Genomic DNA, 17859 nt, shown 5'->3' on the forward strand with positions numbered 1-17859 from the left:
GGAGGATGCCCTTGGTTAGGAGTTCTTTGTGTTCTTTCCCTAAAACAAGTGCCTTCCATGCCAAGCCATCTTTCCTGCACAACACTTTAATTTACATCTTTTAATAACTTGGGTTGCCATGGAAGCGTTGGAATTCAGTTTTAAAATAGACAAACTAATTGTTTCAGTCAGTTTGGGTATTTGCTGTCAAGGAAACAGCCAGCTTTCCCCCATTGCTTAATTGGATGTATGAGGTGGCAAAATGGCAAAGGGTTCTTCCCACCCCATGGCCAGGCAGGGGAGGCACCATGAGGCATCCAAGGGAACTTATCCAGTCCTATATGTACACCTAGGAAAGGGAGAGTCTGGACTAATGGAGGGGGCATATAGGGCAATAGGGGTAGTAGGAATGAGTCATAGAAGAACAATAGTAGGACATATCTCCTGAGGGAAAGTACAGGGCTAGGACATTCTGACAGCTAGCCATGGTTCCTTTAGCCTTGAATGGAGGCCCAGAGGCCCTCCCTTCTGTTCTGAGGGATTCTAGCCACAAAAACACCACCAGCAAAAACACAGTGAGGAACCCACTTCCTCACTGAAATTGATGAGGGAGCATGACTCTTCCATCCAATGACAAATTTTCACTTACCTTCCTTTCTATGTCAGGTAGGTATGTACTAGGCGGGAGTCTAACTGATCCAGAGGGATGATAGCATCATTTATTTATTTAATCATTCAACAAATATTTATTGCATTCTTGTTTGATATATTAGTGAACATGCTAGTTCTCTTTGTGGAGCTTATATTCTAGCATGGTAAATAGACATTGAATAAAAAGAATAATGGATTACATGCGATGTTGAAAGCTAATACAGGGAATGTCGAAAGGAAAGAAAAAATGGAACAGAGAACTGGGAGTTAGGAGTGTAGAATTAATGATTTGTCTGGTTAGGCTTCCTTGAGAAAGGGGGGTCTGAGCAAAGACTTGATAGTGGTGAGACCATTACCAAGTAGAACCTTGGTGATTAACTATGATTAGGAGTGATTAAAAATTATCCCTCTGTTATTGGAGATCTGCGTTGGAATTCCATTTTTCATTACTCATTCCCCAAATGATGTCTGCCTATGATAGCACCTCTTTAAGCCTTAATCTCCCCATCTCTATAGTGGGGATAATAGTACTTTAAATGGTTAAGTGAGTTAATGTTTATTAAATGACTGGCATATAGTAACAGATAAGATAGTGATTTTAATGGTAATGATGATGATAAGGTTCATAAATCAATGAGGAATAAGAAGTAAGAGATAAGTAGAAAGGCATCGACCATTTGTTATGAGATATACAGAGTGATAGAATGTGGCCCAAGATTTTGTGAAAGCTCCAAAGAGGATCAAATCCACTCTATTAAAGACTTGCCATAAGTGATTCCTATGCCAAAATCTGCAGGAAAGACAGGAGCTGTACAGATGCAGCAGGGAGAAAATGGTGTTCCACTGTGTTGAAATAGCCTGTGCAAAGCCCACATGGGAAGAGAGCACGGCCAAGTCAAAGTACCATGAAGAGTCTATGGCATCCAAAGCTGAGTGTGTGAAGACCCAACTGTTATGAGAGAAGGTTGCAGATGTCAACAGGTACCTTGAGGCCTTTATGAGATTTTTATCCTGTAGCTGGGCTTCACAGAATTTTCCAAAAATGCCTTCCAAAGGATAAAGAAGAGAGAATAAGAATGCTGTGGGAGAAATGGGGTGTTTGAAGTTCTCGGTGGTACCACCCAGCTGGGAAACCTCTTCCAAGTCTCCTGTGTCCATATCAAATGTATACATGCATTTGGTATCTGGTTCCATGTTATGTCACATTTCTTTAAATATCAAACTAGTATTCTAAATTACTTATCCCAGAATTCAAGTAATACTCCAGAAAGATGTCCAGATGACTTTGCACTCCTGTTGAGAAGTGTATTTTGCAATTGAACATATGGAAGCCTTTGGATGCTTTTAGGTCACCTAGAAACAGCCAGGTCTTTGTGTGCAGTGATTAGTTAGTTGCAAGATGGAAAATTAAAGGAGAGCTAAGGAGTAACTTGAGACTGAAGGCTGGCCCACCCTTGGGTGGTATTTGTAGCCATCCAGATAGGACACGATGATGGCCTGGATTATGGCCATGGAGGGAGTGGTATAGTGGAGGGATGGCCATTGGGGATATACATTTAAAAATATGCCACCAGATCTTAATACAACCATAGTGGTCTATTTTTCCAGGTGTTCCCTATAATGACACACTGATTTATTTCTAGTCTTTTACTATACCTATTTAAAAATTTGAGGCAGACTGATACAACAAAAGTGAAACATGGAAATAATCAAAAACATTGTAAGAGGAAGCATCTACGATAAATCTTGTCTCCTCAGAGTGCTGAATTTATCTCTGAGCTTCCTGGCAGCAAAGGCAAAATGAGAAACATATAGGGTCATATAATCTATATTGCTTGGTGAGACGGAAGACAAAGTTCATCTGTAGGAGAGAACATTGCATAGGCATTGAACTGGGAGAGGGATTAGTCAGTTGCTTCCATACTTAAGGGTTATTTTATGATAGAAAAGCAGTGCCTTCAACAAAAAGATTGTCTGCATCAACATATCCTGCTCTCATCTGCTATAAATGCTGAGGTCATAGTGTTAAATCTTAACTTAGTTGAGGCAGTTTCATGGAGGGCGATAACATAATATGGTCCAGGTGCTTGTCTTTCTAATTTAATACAAGACTAGAACTTAGAAAATCCCAAGAAATGGATGACTCATATGCCCATTAGATTATCTATCTCAGATATTAGATTTCTCAGATGAGCTTCTGGAAGGAGAAGCTGGATTTCAGTCAACTCATGGCTGGACTCTCTAGTGAATGCCAACTTCTATGTCATTGAAGAAGAAAATGTATGTGCTTGAAACATCAGGGCCAAGGGACCTGCATTTCCATTATGAAATGATAATTTGGCTGCTTGATTTTTCTTCTTCTTGAACTAGAGAAGGAGTTGGTATGGTCTATTGTATAGAAAAAGGTGTCGGCATTGCGAAAATCTAGTCTGAGCCCATTTCTGCCATCAAATATTAAGTAACTAAGGTCAAGTTAGTTTACCTCTTGCAGACTCATTTATAACCTAGGATAAATGTAGGCATCCATATACATAAGACTCACAGTTGATATCATCCTCAAAGAGGAAAAACTGAGAGCTTTTCCCCTATAGTCAGGCGCAAGACAGGGATGTCCTCTCTCACCACTACTCTTTAACATAGTACTGGAAGTCTTAGCCCCAGCAATCAGATAACAAAAATAAACAAAAGGCATCCAAATCAGCAAAAAAGAAGTCAAACTCACTATTTGCAGACAACATGATACTCTATGTAGAAAACCCAAGAGTCCACCAGAAAATTGTAAGAGCTAATTCATGAATTTGGCAGAATGGCAGCATTTTAAAATCAAAGGGCAGGAATCTCTTGCATTTCTGTATAGTGATAATGAATCAGCCAGAAAAGAAATCAAAGAATCAATCTCATTTGCGGTTGCGCCAAAACCAGTAAGATACCTAGGAATAAACCTAACTAAAGAGGTAAAAGATCTGTATTCTGGAAACTCTAAAATCATTATTTAAGAAATTAAAGAGGCTACATAGAAATGGAAAAGCATTCCATGCTCATGGATTGCAGGAGCAAACACCATTAAGATGTCTATACTATCCAAAGCAATCTACACATTTAATGCAATCCCTATCAAAATAACATCAACATTCTTCACAGACCCAGAACAAACGATCCTAAAATACATATGGAACCACAAATGACCCCGAAGAGCCAAAGAAATCCTAAAAAGGAAAGTAAAACTGGGGCGCCTGGGTGGCTCAGTTGGTTAAGCAACTGCCTTCCGCTCAGGTCATGATCCTGGAGTCCCAGGATGGAGTCCCGCATCAGGCTCCCTTCTCTGTGGGGAGTCTGCTTCTCCCTCTGACCCTTCCCCTTCTCATGCTCTCTCTCTTTCTTTTATTCTCTCTCTCTCTCAAATAAATAAATAAAATCTTAAAAAAAAGAAAGCAGAACTGGAGACCTTTCATGCTGTATGACAAAGCTATAGTCATCAAGACAGTATGGTACTGGCATAAAAATAGACACACAGATGAATGGAACAGAATAGAGAAGCCAGAATTGGACCCACAACTCTATGGTCAACTAATCTTCCAACAAAGTAGTAAAGTCCATCCAATGGAAAAAAGACCATCTCTTCAACAAATGGTTTTTGGGGAAACTGGACAGCAACATGCAAAATAATGAAACTGGACCACTTTCTTACACCATATGCAAAAAGAAATTCAAAATGGGTAAAAGAGCTCAATGGAAGACAGGAAAACATCAAAATCCTAGAGGAGAATGCAGGCAGAAACCTCTTTGACCTCAACTGTGGCAACTTCTTATTAGACACATCACTGGAGGTAAGGGAAACAAAAGCAAAAATGAATTATTGGGACTTCATCTAGATAATATCTTCTTCACAGCCAAGGAAACAACAAAACTAAAAGACACCTTATGGAATGAGAGAATGTACTTGCAAATGACATATCAGATGAAGGGTTTAGTATCCAAAATCTATAAAGAGAAAATCGGACTCAATACCCCCAAAACAAATAATCTAGTTAAGAAATGGGCAGAAGACATAAATGGACCCTTTTCCAAAGAAGATATCCATATGGTTAACAGGCACATGAGAAGATGCTAACATTACTCATCATCAGGGAAATACAAATCAAAATCACAGTGAAACACCACCTCACACCTGTCAGAATGGCTCAAATTAACAACATATGTAACAACAGGCATTGCCAACAATGCAGAGAAAGGCTAACCCTCTTACACCGTCAGTGGGAATGCAAAGTGGTGCAGCCACTCTGGAGAACAGTATGGAGGAACTTTTGTATGACCCAATAATTGCAATACTAGGTATTCACCCAAAGGGTACAAAAAATACAGATCTGAAGGGATACCTGCAACCTGATACATATAGCAGCATTATCAACAGTAGCCAAACTATGAGCCCAAATGTTCATTGATAGATGTATGGATAAAGAAGATGTGGTATATCTACACACACACACACACACACACACACACACGTTAGAATATTATTCAGCCATCAAAAAGAATGAAATCTTGCCATTTGCAATGATGCCAATGGAGCTCAGTGAAATAAGTAAATAAGTCAGTCAGAGAAAGTCAAATACCATAGGCTCTCACTTGTGAAATTTAAGGAAGAAAAGTCATCAACATATGAAAAAGGGTGGGGGAGAAGAGGAAAGAGGGAAATAAACAATAAGAGATTCTTTTTTACAAAAAAAAAAAAATTATTTATTTAAATAAATAAATTAGAGCAAGAGAAAAAGTGAGAGAGCCAGTATGAGGGGCAGAGGGAGAAGCAGATTTTCTATTGGACTGAGAGTCCGATGTGGGGCTTGGTACCAGAACCTGGGATCATGACTTGAGCCAAAGGCAGACACTTAGCTGACTGAGCCACCCAGGCACCTACCCGTAAGAGACTCTTAACAATAGAGAACAAACAGGGTTGATGAAGGGAGATGGGTGGGGAATGGGATAGATGGGTGAAGGGTATTAAGGAGGACACTTTTTGTGATGAGCACTGGGTGTTGTATGTAAGTGATGAAGCACTGAATTCTACTCCAGATACCAATAGTTCACTGTATGTTAATTAAGTAAAATTTAAATTAAAAAAAAAAAAACAGGAAAAAAGAAAGAAAAAGAAACCCCCAAAACAAAAATGTGGACATCTTTTTTTTTTTTTAATTTATTTATTTTTATTTTAGAGAGCGAGAGAGAGCAGAGGAGGGGGAGAGAAGAGGGAATCTCAAAGGAGACTCCATGCTGAGCACAGAGCCTGACCCATAACAACGAGATCATGACCCTAGGCAAAATCAAGAGCCCAACATCCGACCTACTGAGACACCCAGGCATCCCCTAATGCAGGCTTCTTACATGACTGTTGGGAGGATTAAATTATGTAACAGGTGTCAGGTCCTAAAACAGCTTAAACAGAGGCATTTAATACATTATAGATATTACTATTATTTTAATTGTAAAATGAGAGCAATTTAGCTGTTTTGCTGAATCTTTTTTTTTTTTTTTTTTTTTAAAGATTTATTTATTTATTTGACAGACAGAAATCACAAGGAAACAGAGAGGCAGGCAGAGAGAGAGGAGGAAGCAGGCTCCCCACTGAGCAGAGAGCCCGATGCGGGGCTCGATCCCAGGACCCTGAGATCATGACCTGAGCTGAAGGCAGAGGCTTAACCCACTGAGCCACCCAGGCGCCCCTGTTTTGCTGAATCTTAAAGCCAACATCAGAATATTACTGAAGTCCAAGATACACATTTCTAAATCTAAAAGAATCCATAAACTAAGCTTGCATTCCTGAGGTTTCCTGAGGAGTAGAGCAAGGAGCAAATGGGTAGCATCACAGGTGAAGTGTAAACTTTCCTGTCTTGGGTCAGGTGCTCCAAGAGCAGAATCTGAGACAGGATTCTTGTTAGGGAATGTATGGAAGAGTACTTTGGGGAGAAGGGAAGTAAGAGGAGAATAAGGAAAATAAAGGACTAAGCAAGGATGGGGTTCTGTCAGAATTGAGTCTCAGACTGATCCCACGGGAGGCTCTGAAACAATAATTACACCAAAGAATTGGTCCTTTCTTCCCATCTTGAGGCAAAAGAACCAAGCTTTTTGTACTTCTGGGCCCTTGGCTGAGATTTGCTTCCTGGAGTTGGGGGAGGTAGGTTAGTCTTCTAATGGAGGCTTCCATTTGGGAAGGGGGATGAGTCAGTTATCAGGCAAGCCTCTCACATCTGGGGTCTGGTACTCTAGCAGGTAAAGAGGGATGGGTGAGGCACCAGCATAATCCACTACATCTCCTAAACATCACTTATTAATTCCTGATATCTTCTTTTTTTCATCAGCTGCCAAAATCACTGTGCTTTCTCTCTATACTCCTTTTCTGTAAGTCAAAAGTCTCTCTTTCCTCTACCACTCTTTAAACCTACTTATCCCATTTTATCATAGAACAGTTACTCCATTCTGCCTTCTTCCCTTTGCATCTTGAAACAGCCTCCTTAAGGGCTCATAGGTATTTAAACTTTAATATTTCCTATTTTATCATTACTATCTCCTGGGAAACATGTGGGTAGGATCAATGTTATTCTCAAAAAATCAGCTTTGAATCTACAAGAACACATGGGGAAAGATACAGTAGCCACCCTTGAGGTTTGCTCCACTTAATTTCAAAGAGAAACTTGGTGTGAGAAGGACACGCTTCAGCACCTAGGAAAGCAGCAAACTTCAGGGTGGCCCTCTCTTGGCTGGTCTAAGGTGAACAAACCTTTTCATCTCTACTGCAAGTTTCTCAGGAGATTCATTGGGTGTCCTCCAAATTTTTTTTTTCAGTTCGGCAATAGCCATATGTGAGAGCATATCACCAGACAGCCAAAAATCATGCCTTTTATTGCAATTCGCTTGACCCCTCTCTCTGAGTAGACTGGTTTCACTCTGGAATGTTAACAGGTTAGAGCTTTGTAGCTCCAAATGTTTTTTCATAGTTCTCATAGAAGGCCAAGAATTTAGGAAACTGCCTCTGTGTATCAGAGAACAAGGTTCTAACTGGGCTTGCTGAAAGGCAGGGAGAGGCTGACGCATGGTGTGTCTCTGAAAGATCTGGTATCCCTCTTGTTCAGATGCATAACCAGTTGAATCTCTGATGCCTCCTGGCCTAGAGAACAATCCTGGGGCCAGAGTCCGTTGTCCTATTTGAACTTTATGGGGGAATGATGATGGTAAGTGGCAGGTGCTTTTTTGGGCATCCACATGTAAGATCATATTTCATTCTCTCCACAACATGGGTGGGTTCTTTTCTTACCACCATTTAGCAGATGAATAAGTTAAGGCACAGAGATGACTTCCCACAGAGGTGTTTGCATGGGCATGCTTAAAGCTTGAAAAGAATTACTTCAACATTACTTAAGTTTACAATTTCACCCTTGTTTGCATAGCTCATTGATCAGTATCTAAGCTTTCTCCCTGCTTTCCAGATGTAATGGGTGGGGGTGGAATCTTATCTCATTTTGTCACTGTGGTGCCCTCAGTTTCTAATAAAATAATAGGCACATAGTAGGTGTTCAACATGTTATCCATTGATCCATGAATGAATGCATTTCGATGTGAATAGAGAGAGGGGAGAAGGGGATGTTTTCCAGGCAGAGAATAGCATGTGCCAATGGATAAGAGCGAGAATGAGAGAGAGAGAGAGAGAGAGAGAGGACTCTCCCCAAACAACTGCATTTCTGCAAAGAGATTTATTTCAGTAGATATGAGTGAAGACATGGAGATTCTATTTCCTCCTCATCCCAATTGCCCTGCTCTGGCCTCATGCAGCCAGTTCCTCATCCGTATTCTTCCCAGGCCATCCCTCTAGCCCAGTAATCTGTTTCTGTCCTTTCAAGAAGTTAATAGGACAAAAACAAATCACCAGTCTCCAGCAAGTCATGCAGGGTTCTTGGGGACCTGGCGGTCAGCTCCGAGAAGGACATGAGAGGGATAGGCAGTGCCAGGAATGCCAAATCAGCTTCCTCACCCTGGAAGGAATCACAACCACCACCAAGACAGCCAGGAAGCTGAAGAAGCCTCCTTGAGGTCCCTGGGACTCCAGTCCACAAAGGCCAAGTCTACACTGCCCAGATTATCTGGGGAAATTAATGAAACATAAACCTTCCCTCCCTTACCTCTCCCCTGAAGAGTCAGACAGTGCAGTATTTCTATTCTGGAGGCACAGGAGATACAGAGATGCTGTTCTTCTATCAGTAATCACTGCTGTCTGCCCCATAGATACCTGTTCCTCTCCTTTATTCCAGATCATGAGCCCTTCTTCACTCTTTCCTGTGCCTAGTGTCAGAAGCCACAGGTTAAGTTCACATCTCACATCCCCTCGGTGACATTTATCTCCCTTAACCCTCTCTCCCTCCCATTCCCTGAAGCCTGTACGTGGGCGACGTTTCATACCATCCATCCTCTCCTCTCCATTCTTTTTGTCATTTTTTAAAGGTGGGATCTTAATTACTGTTCTTCTGAACAATTTTAGGCCCTAGCAATCTGATCCTCTTACCTGGGGTCCCCATTTAGAATTCATCTTGCACTCTGCAGTTAGAATAGCTTTCCAGAGTTGAACTGTGATGGTTTATACTCTCAGGATGAAAGAGAATTCTTAGCATGGCACTCAAGGCCCTCCACAGACCTATCCCAGTCCATTTGTTCAGACGATTTGCTCCTAATAGCCCTTCACACCTGTGCGAGCCAGTATGGTAGCCATTAGCCACATGTGGTCATTATGTGTAAAATAAAATCAGAAATTTATTTCCTCAGCCATAATAGCCTCATTTCAAGTGCTCAATGGCCACATGGAGCTCATGGCTACCATACTGGACTGTAAGGATATAGGAATTTCTATCACCACAGAAACCATAGAAATTTTTATTTGGCAATACTATTTCACATGTCATAAGGCAGACCCAAATGTTATCTTTTGTTCATATCCTCGGATTTTCCACCCTAATAGTTTTGCTCATGATCTCACATTTACTGGAAATGCCTACCCCCAATCTCTCCATGCCCAAACATTCCTGAGTCTTTAAGGTTTTTTTTTTTAGGAAGACTTCCTTACTTCTCCACCTAGAAGTGAATTACCCTACATTTAAATTCTCATAGCCCCTAGTACTTCTGATGGTAGTACTTGTAACTTCTTACTGTTAGTCATAGTTTTACCTATCATGGTTCCTATAACACGTACAGGACTCAGCAGATGTTTGTTGGATGGATGAATGCACTCCTTCTGTTGGAGTATAAGCTCTAAATACTGACAAATACCTGTAATTGTTCACCTACCATGAGTCAGGCATTATTATGGGAAATGTATTCATTCACCCTTAAAATAGAATCATTACGTAAGAATTAATATTCCCATTTGATAGTTGAGTAAACTGAAACCTGCAAAGGCAGCTCCCTATCCCAAGGTCCACAGTTGACAGATAGCAGAGCCAGAGTTTAAAATGAATTCTGGGGGCATCTGCGTAGCTCACTTGGTTAAGCATCTTATTCTTGGTTTTAATTCAGGTCATGATCTTGGGGTCGTGAGCTCGAGTCCCATGTTGGGCCCCAGGTTGGGTGTAGAGCCTGTCAAGATTCTCTGCGGGTAGCTCAGTCAGTTAAGCATCTGCCTTTGGCTCTGGTCAGGATCTCCTAGTTCTGGGTCAAGCCCTGTGTGGGGCTCTCTGCTCAGTGGGGAGTTTGTTTCTCCCTCTCCCCCTTGGCCTTTCCCACCTCTTCTGCTCTCTTTCTTAAATAAATGAATAAAATCTTTAAAAGAAATTCTCTCTCTCTCCCTCTCACTCAACAAGTATATGAGGTAAAGTTTGAATGAATGACACTAAGCATCTGTTTTTCCATGGAGTAATACTATGCTGCCTTTCTTTGAAGTGAGATTCCTTCATTTTACTGTAAAGGCAAAAACAAAACAAAAAAAAGCCTTCATAAAATTTCTTTCCCACTTCTGCCTAGCCTCTTCCCTGCTACTCCAAGCCCAGAGACTGGCACAGAGTTGTTACTCTTTTAACAGTGAGTGACGAATTTTTAAGTCACAGTGAGACTCCCAACACCTACTACTCATCTCCGAGCTCTGCCCACATGGAACCTTAAGCCTATGGAGTTGGCTGAGCTGTTAACCTTGCCCTTGGTAGTCTCATCTCAGGTAAATCACCCTCAACCTCTCCACCCTCATCCTCTTCTAACCTTCTTGGTTGGACCCAGGGCGGGGAAGGGGCCAGCCTTCTCTTGGATTCACTTGAGCTGACTTTATTCAATCAGATGTTTCTGTGTGTGTATTTTGGGGGGAATTATTTTCTCTCCTGGAAAATATAGACAAACCCCATGTAGTTTTTTCAAAGATCCCCCCCCCCGCCAATCAACACATGCCATAATAACCTCCACTCTACCTCTTTGTTCTTACATATTTTCAGAATGCCCTTTCTCTCTCCCTCAACTCTTACTCCTGTTTCAACACTGCTGTGTGTTCCTCTGAGAAGTCATCCCTGAGTTCTCTGCCCTTCCTGGTGTTTCTATAGCATGCAGAACCTGCATTACACAAAGAGACAGCTGGTTAGATGCTCATTTGCATAAGGGAGCATTTATTAGACACTTTTTAAAAAATATATTTATTTATTTGTCAGAGAGAGAGAAAGAGCGGGCGAGCTCAAACAGCGGGAGCGGCAGGCAGAGGGAGAAGCAGGCTCTCCACAGAGCAAGGAGCCTGATGTAGGACTTGATCCCGGGACCCTGCGATGATGACCTGAGCCAAAGGCTCTTAAGCCACTTAACCGACTGACCCACCCAGGCATCCCTTATTAGACACTCTTCCTACATGTTCCTCCATCTCTTCCAGTTCATAAGACGTTCCAAGCTCATTTGGACAGAGGTAATGGCAGGTGGATAGAAAGAAAGGTGGAGGGTGGGGCCAGACAGACAAAGCACTGTCTATTTCAGCAGCCGAAGTGTATCCACCTCCATTTTATTCATGAGACTTCAGAGGCTCAAAAGAGTAAAGGTGTCTATTCCAAGTCACCCTCTAGGATTGAAGCTCATACTCCAACCCAGGTGTCTGACCCTATTTCATCCCTTTGTCTTTCCTTTTTCTCCCTACCCTCCCCGCAACAACCACTAGCTATCATATCTAGGCCAACTCAGACACTGCTCGGTCCCCCAGGCAGGATGCATCCTCCAGAATTCACCAGTCCTCCTTGAAAGGAATCATAGGAAGACGAGTCTGGGGACTCTGGGTGGTGTGAGCCGTGCATGGGCACTACGGAGCCTGCACCCTCTCCCCGTACTGAGGGAAGCTGTTGGAGGCACGTTTCCCTCTAAGCCGGGCATATGTCACCTTCGGGCAAAAGATGAGCTAATAGAATTGAGATGAATGTAATTGGCAGAAGGTCAGCGAGGGAGCCATGTGCGTCTGGAGCTTCCCGAAAAGGCCAGTGTGTTCCTTGCTCCCCTGTCTTGAGATTAGTATGCAGGTAAGGCAGATGGGCCTCAGCAGAGTAATTGGATCATTCGGAGATCGGCAATGCCTGGTGTATGTACAAAGCCTCAACAGTGATTAGATCCTGCCCGCTCATCTCGGCAAGCCTTGAAATTCTTCCCACTGTGAAAAACTAATTTTCTGTGGGAATTTATTAAATAAGAAATCTGCATGCCACTTTACCTTGTAAGTCAGGCCAACGGAATACAAAGATTCCCCTCGACTTTGATGCATGTTCCTAGCAGAGATTTCTCCATCACTGGGGGGAGAGGTGTTGAGGAGCCAGTTTTGTTTTAGGACATGTGTATTTCTCAGTATGTCCTCAGGGCAAAAAAAATGGGACCCCTTACTAAATGCCCACACGAGAGAGAACTGGGACAAACAGAATGCCGCGTGAGGTGGGGACGGTGTGAAAAAGTCAGGCCCATGCAGACAGGGGGGAGGGCTCTCATTCCTTGTTATGGGCTGAATTTGCCTCTTCCCCGCCCTCATTCATATGTTGAAGTTCTAAACTCCCACACCTCAGAATACAACCTTATTTGGGAATCGTCTTGATGGTTGTAATTAGTTAAGATGAGGCCATATTGGAGTAGGTGGGCCCCCAATCCAGTATGACTAGTGTTCTTATAAAAAGGGGAAATCTGGACACAGACAAAGGAAGAATACCGTGTCCAGATGAAGGCAGAGGTGGGGCTGATGCTTCTAGAAGGAACATCAGTAACTGTCAGCAGCGAGGAGAGCCATGGAACAGATTCTCCCTCCCAGCGCTCAGGAGGAACTCACCCTGCCAACACCTTAATCTCCAACTTCTAGCCTCCAGAGCTATAAAACAATACATTTCTGTCATTGAAGCCATCCCATCTATTAGGGCAGCCCTCAGAAAACTATTACCAGGACAAAGGTTCTTTAATATGGGAGTCTGAACACCTGGTTTCTGGTCTGTGCCTCCCCTCTGAGGTGTGCGGGTGTGACCGGTTGGATTTCTGAGATTAAACTAGAAAACGCTTCTATGTCTATCTGAAACAATTCTCATAGAGCCAGAGTGCTTTCCTCCAGAACACATTACGCTTTCGTGATCATATAACAATTCGTGTGATGTTGAGATCCACCTGGTCTCCTTCAGTGGGCTGGGGCTTGCAGAGAAAAGGCACTCACCTTGTTTATATTGCAGGAGTTTACATTCTGTCATTTACTGAACACTGACTCATGCCCCATACATGAGGACTCATTCAGTCCTCACAACAAGCCGATGAGGTGGGACTCCTTATACTCTAAAATTCTTAGGGAAACTGTATGAGGTGATGCCCAGCAAGTGGTAATGGTCCGGTATGAACTCCGGTAGCCTTATTCTTAATTTACTATACGAGTCTTTCTTCCAGGCTCCAAACCCATGGTGGGACACTGCAGAACCTTAGTTTCAGTCTGGCACATATATGAATGAAAACAGTACGCCTCTTTCTCTTAAAAAATCTCAAAGATGCCTGGTATTACACAGATGAAAGCTCTGCTTGTGGAAGGGGATGGCCATCGCAACCCCACCCCCATCCTGACAAAAGAAGAGCTTCCTCTCCTCTTGCACATTACATAAGTGAAATTACCAGGGAGCCTGACTCTGCAACCACCCCCACACTGCAGGCATCTCCACCATCTGAGCTCTGTTTGGCAGTGTCGTTGCTGTAGGGTGGCTGCTCCGGGTAGCTCCTTCACCACCAATGGGAGAAAGGCAGGGAGCAAATCCAGCCTTTGTAAGATGTCAGAGCACTGAAATCATCCATTCCCTGCTAATCCTCTGAAAGGCCAACCTGACCACAGAGGGTGCATGAAGCCCTTTCTGTCCAGCAGTCCAGAATGGCTACCATAGGTGTCCAGAATTAAGGGAAGTAGAGTCAGTGGAAGTCTCTGTACAGCCTGGATCTTCCTGTCCTTCAGGCTCCTATCCAGGGAGAAGTTTCACTAAGTGTCACACAGAGTGGGACAGTTTCCTCCACCTGGCACTACAGCACCCCAGCTCAGTGCACAGTCGAGGAGGTGCCGAAGTCTTCCTGGCTGGAAGATATCCGATCTTTAGCTCAGCACACGTAACTCAGTGAAGATTAATTGGTACACTAATTTGTGGTGACTGCGAGAGTCTTTTCTGTGTACTGGGAGTGGGGGGTTGGGGGTTGGGGGGAGGGTCTGGAAGGGTAGGTAAGACAGGTGGAAATGTTCAAGAGGCCTGGAAGCTGGTTAATGGACCAGAGGAAGAGGACATCATTGAATCAGGACTGGGCTAGGAGAGGAAGGGAAGGAGCTGTCCAGAATAGCTTGGTGGTCCAAAGAGGAAGGAGCTTCCAGTCTCTGGGTTTGTCCCTCCATCAGTGCCCTACTCCTGTCCTTACCACTGGGGTGCACAGCAACCCAACTTCCAGCTGGCAGCACTGACATCTCTGCCTGAGGATTTCTTTTTTTGGAGCCATTTATGTTTCTCTGTGTGCAGTGCAGGCTGGAAGTGCTGGCAAATTAACTCCCCCTGGAAGAGCTCCCTGTTCCATGACGGATGCAAGTTGGTGTCCAAATATCCCAGATCCCCAGCCCTTTGGGTAGGATAACTCTGACCTTGGCTCCCAGAATTCCCTAGTGGGATCAAGCTCCAACTAGCCACAGTGGTAACTGCCTACTAATGCAAGCCATGTCCCTTTTTCCACCACCTTCACCTATAATCACCTCCCAAATAAACTACTTGTACCTGTATCTTTCACTCAGGGTCTGCTTCTATGAGAACAGAAACTAAGATACCTTGTCCTTTGATTGGTTCTGTTAGAGTTGAGGTGGTTGGCAAAAAGCGGTCTTATCCTTTGGACCGGGTAGAGCCACCTTGTAGTGTATGGACCCCACTATCTGTTTCTACCCCAGCAGTACTTTCCGCCTCTGTCTAAATTTAGAGTTATCACTGATGAGGATTTTCCCTGAATACTAGTGGAAGATCTAAAGCACTGAAGTTCCGGTTCCCCTTATCTTACGCCACAGACTTGTCTTCAGAGACCTCTTGCTGTTGTGATAAGCATGGCTTCCCTGGGGCACCTTCCTAGTCTCTCACTCACCAGCCCCACAGCATGGTACACATGTTTGTTTTCTTCCCTAAGAAAATGTTAGCATGGGAGCTGGCATGCATTGAAAGCCTCCAGTTCATTGGTTACTGCACTATGTGCTTAATTACATTTAGATCTTCTGAGGAAGGTACTGAGGCATCCATGTGGGGAGAGACTTGAATATGAGGAGAACCTCTAAAATAAGGGTCTATTCACTTCTTCATCCTCACCTCCCCACCCTGGTGCTACCTACAGTAGAAATTAGTGAAGAGAGCAGGCATTTTATAATAGGACAGATCTTTTACCTACTTCTGCCATTTGCTAACTTTGTAGCTTTTTTTTTTTAAGATTTTATTTATTCATTTGACAGACAAAGATCACAAGTAGGCAGAGGTGGGCAGAGAGAGATGGGGAAGCAGGCTCCCTGCTGAGCAGAGAGCCCGATGCGGGGCTCGATCCCAGGACCCTGGGATCACGACCTGAGCTGAAGGCAGAGGCTTTAACCCACTGAGCCACCCAGGCACCCAACTTTGTAGCTTTAATAAGTTATTTAGTCTCCTCATCCATATAATGGACACACCGACAATGACCTCTTGGGCAATTATAGTAGTTAAATGAGGCAAGGCACGTCAATTACCTAAAACAGTTCTTGGCCTAAATATTCATCACTGTTTTCACTTTGCACCCCCTTGAAGCTCACACATTTAGCCCTTCCTGGGGAGGACTTGACCAGAGGGTACCTTTGCAGGTCAGGAATCTACCCTGAAATTAGTGTGGTTTAGGGACATGATGGAGACATCACTGATTCTCCAGTTCTGCCTACCTCATTCTAGTCCTCTCTATGTTGCAAATGTGCAGAAGGAAGACTCATCACAAGCTGAATGATTTTCATGAGAAAGTCATTTCTCTGCTCATGACCTCTTGTTTTTGTACAAGAACTTAGTAGGTATCTGGCAAAACATCAGCCACAACCCAGATAAAAGTATAATTATTTCCTATTTGCTTGCTGGGGTTTTCAAATCAGTGCAGTAATTTAAGCATGACTCTTGGAGGCTTACAAAAAGATGTTATGATTAGTTTTATCTCCTTTGTTAAGGAAAAATAATTACAGTGAAATAATTAGAGGCGGCAGAGTTGACATGAGATTAGGAGAGCTGGCTTGGCCATGAAAGTGAAGTTCCAATGAGGAGAAAGTATAACAAAGAGATGGGTCTACAGGGAAAGTGCCAGGAGCTTGTCCAGTTTTGGCCTCAGGACTCAGGGACAGAGCGGAAGCAGTACAGCTGGCTCAGTGACCAGCTTTGTCATAGAATTAAACCACTCAGGCAAAGCACTGTCCTTGGTGTCATAAGACCCAAGTCTGAGTTCAGACTCTAGCACTGCCAACAGTGTGCCCTTAGACAAGTCCCTTGATAATTCTGAGCTACATTTAGTAGCTTTGTGTTGGCTTCTTTTTCTTTGTCTGGAAATGAGCCTCATGGTGATATTACAGGGATAGGACGAGAATGACCTGGCTTAATAAGTAGAAAGCTACCCCCATGCACACACCCACCGACTTATGTCCCATTTATTTATTGGAGCTTATTTACCACTCCCTTACCTCATGAAATGGTTTGAATTTACACAGCTGGGTGATCAGGTCCTTGCTCAAGAGCACCAGTGCTCTCAGTGTTCTGGCAACTTGGCCAAAATACCAGAGATTTTGCACCTGACCTTTGTTAACTGCCCAGCATAAGATAAAAATAATAGCTAACATTGTGTTAGAATCTACCAGTGCTGGGAACTATGCTAAGCACTTGGAGTGTGTTGACTCCATCCATCTTTATACATCGCTAAGAGATGGACAGTATAGTATATCCTGTTACATCCTCCGCTCATGTGGAAATTAGGGTTTAGAGGCAGTAAGGAAGTTAACTACCTTGTTACTCAGGTCTTCCTTGCAACTGACCTTGCAGTTGGCAGGAGGATCGGTTTCAAACCCACATCTGTTTGACTCAGAGATGGGGGCATTAACTCTCAACTTTAGTAAGGTTTCTTGGGGACTTCTAAGCTGTTGTCTCTTATGGTGACGGCAGCCAGAAGGAAAGGAAACAGTGGCCCTGAAATAATCCGAGAATAATGTAGGAAACTATTCTCAACCTGGTTTAGCAATGCCTAGAAGATGTTCCCATGTGTATCAGTTATCTACCACTATCTAACAAATTATCCCCAAATGTGTTTGGCTTGAAACAACAAATGTTTATTATCCTACTTGTTTGTGGGTCAGGAATGAGGAAGTGGTTTAGCTGTGCACCCCCAGCTTGAGGTCTGTTATGGGGCTGCAGTCAAGCTGTTGACCAGGGCTGCAGTCTCATCTGAAGGCTGGGCTGGAGGACCCACTCTGAGGTCAGGTCATGTAGCTCTTGGTAGGCCTTAGACCATCTGCCTCTAAGCTCACCCATCTAGTTTCTGGTCAGCTCCACAATGTGGACCTCTTAATAGATTGCTTAAGTGTCCTCATAGCACAAAAGCTGCTGATCTGAGAGAGACAGAGAAATATTGCAATATTGAAAACCAGAGAGTTCCCAAGTCAGAAGCCAGTCTTCTTATAACCTAGTATTAAAAGTGACGTGCTATCACTTTTGCTGTATTTTGTTCAGTAGAAGTGAG

The sequence above is a fragment of the Neovison vison genome, chromosome 14, assembly GCF_020171115.1.
Source record: "Neovison vison isolate M4711 chromosome 14, ASM_NN_V1, whole genome shotgun sequence".
Lineage (NCBI taxonomy): Eukaryota > Metazoa > Chordata > Mammalia > Carnivora > Mustelidae > Neogale > Neogale vison.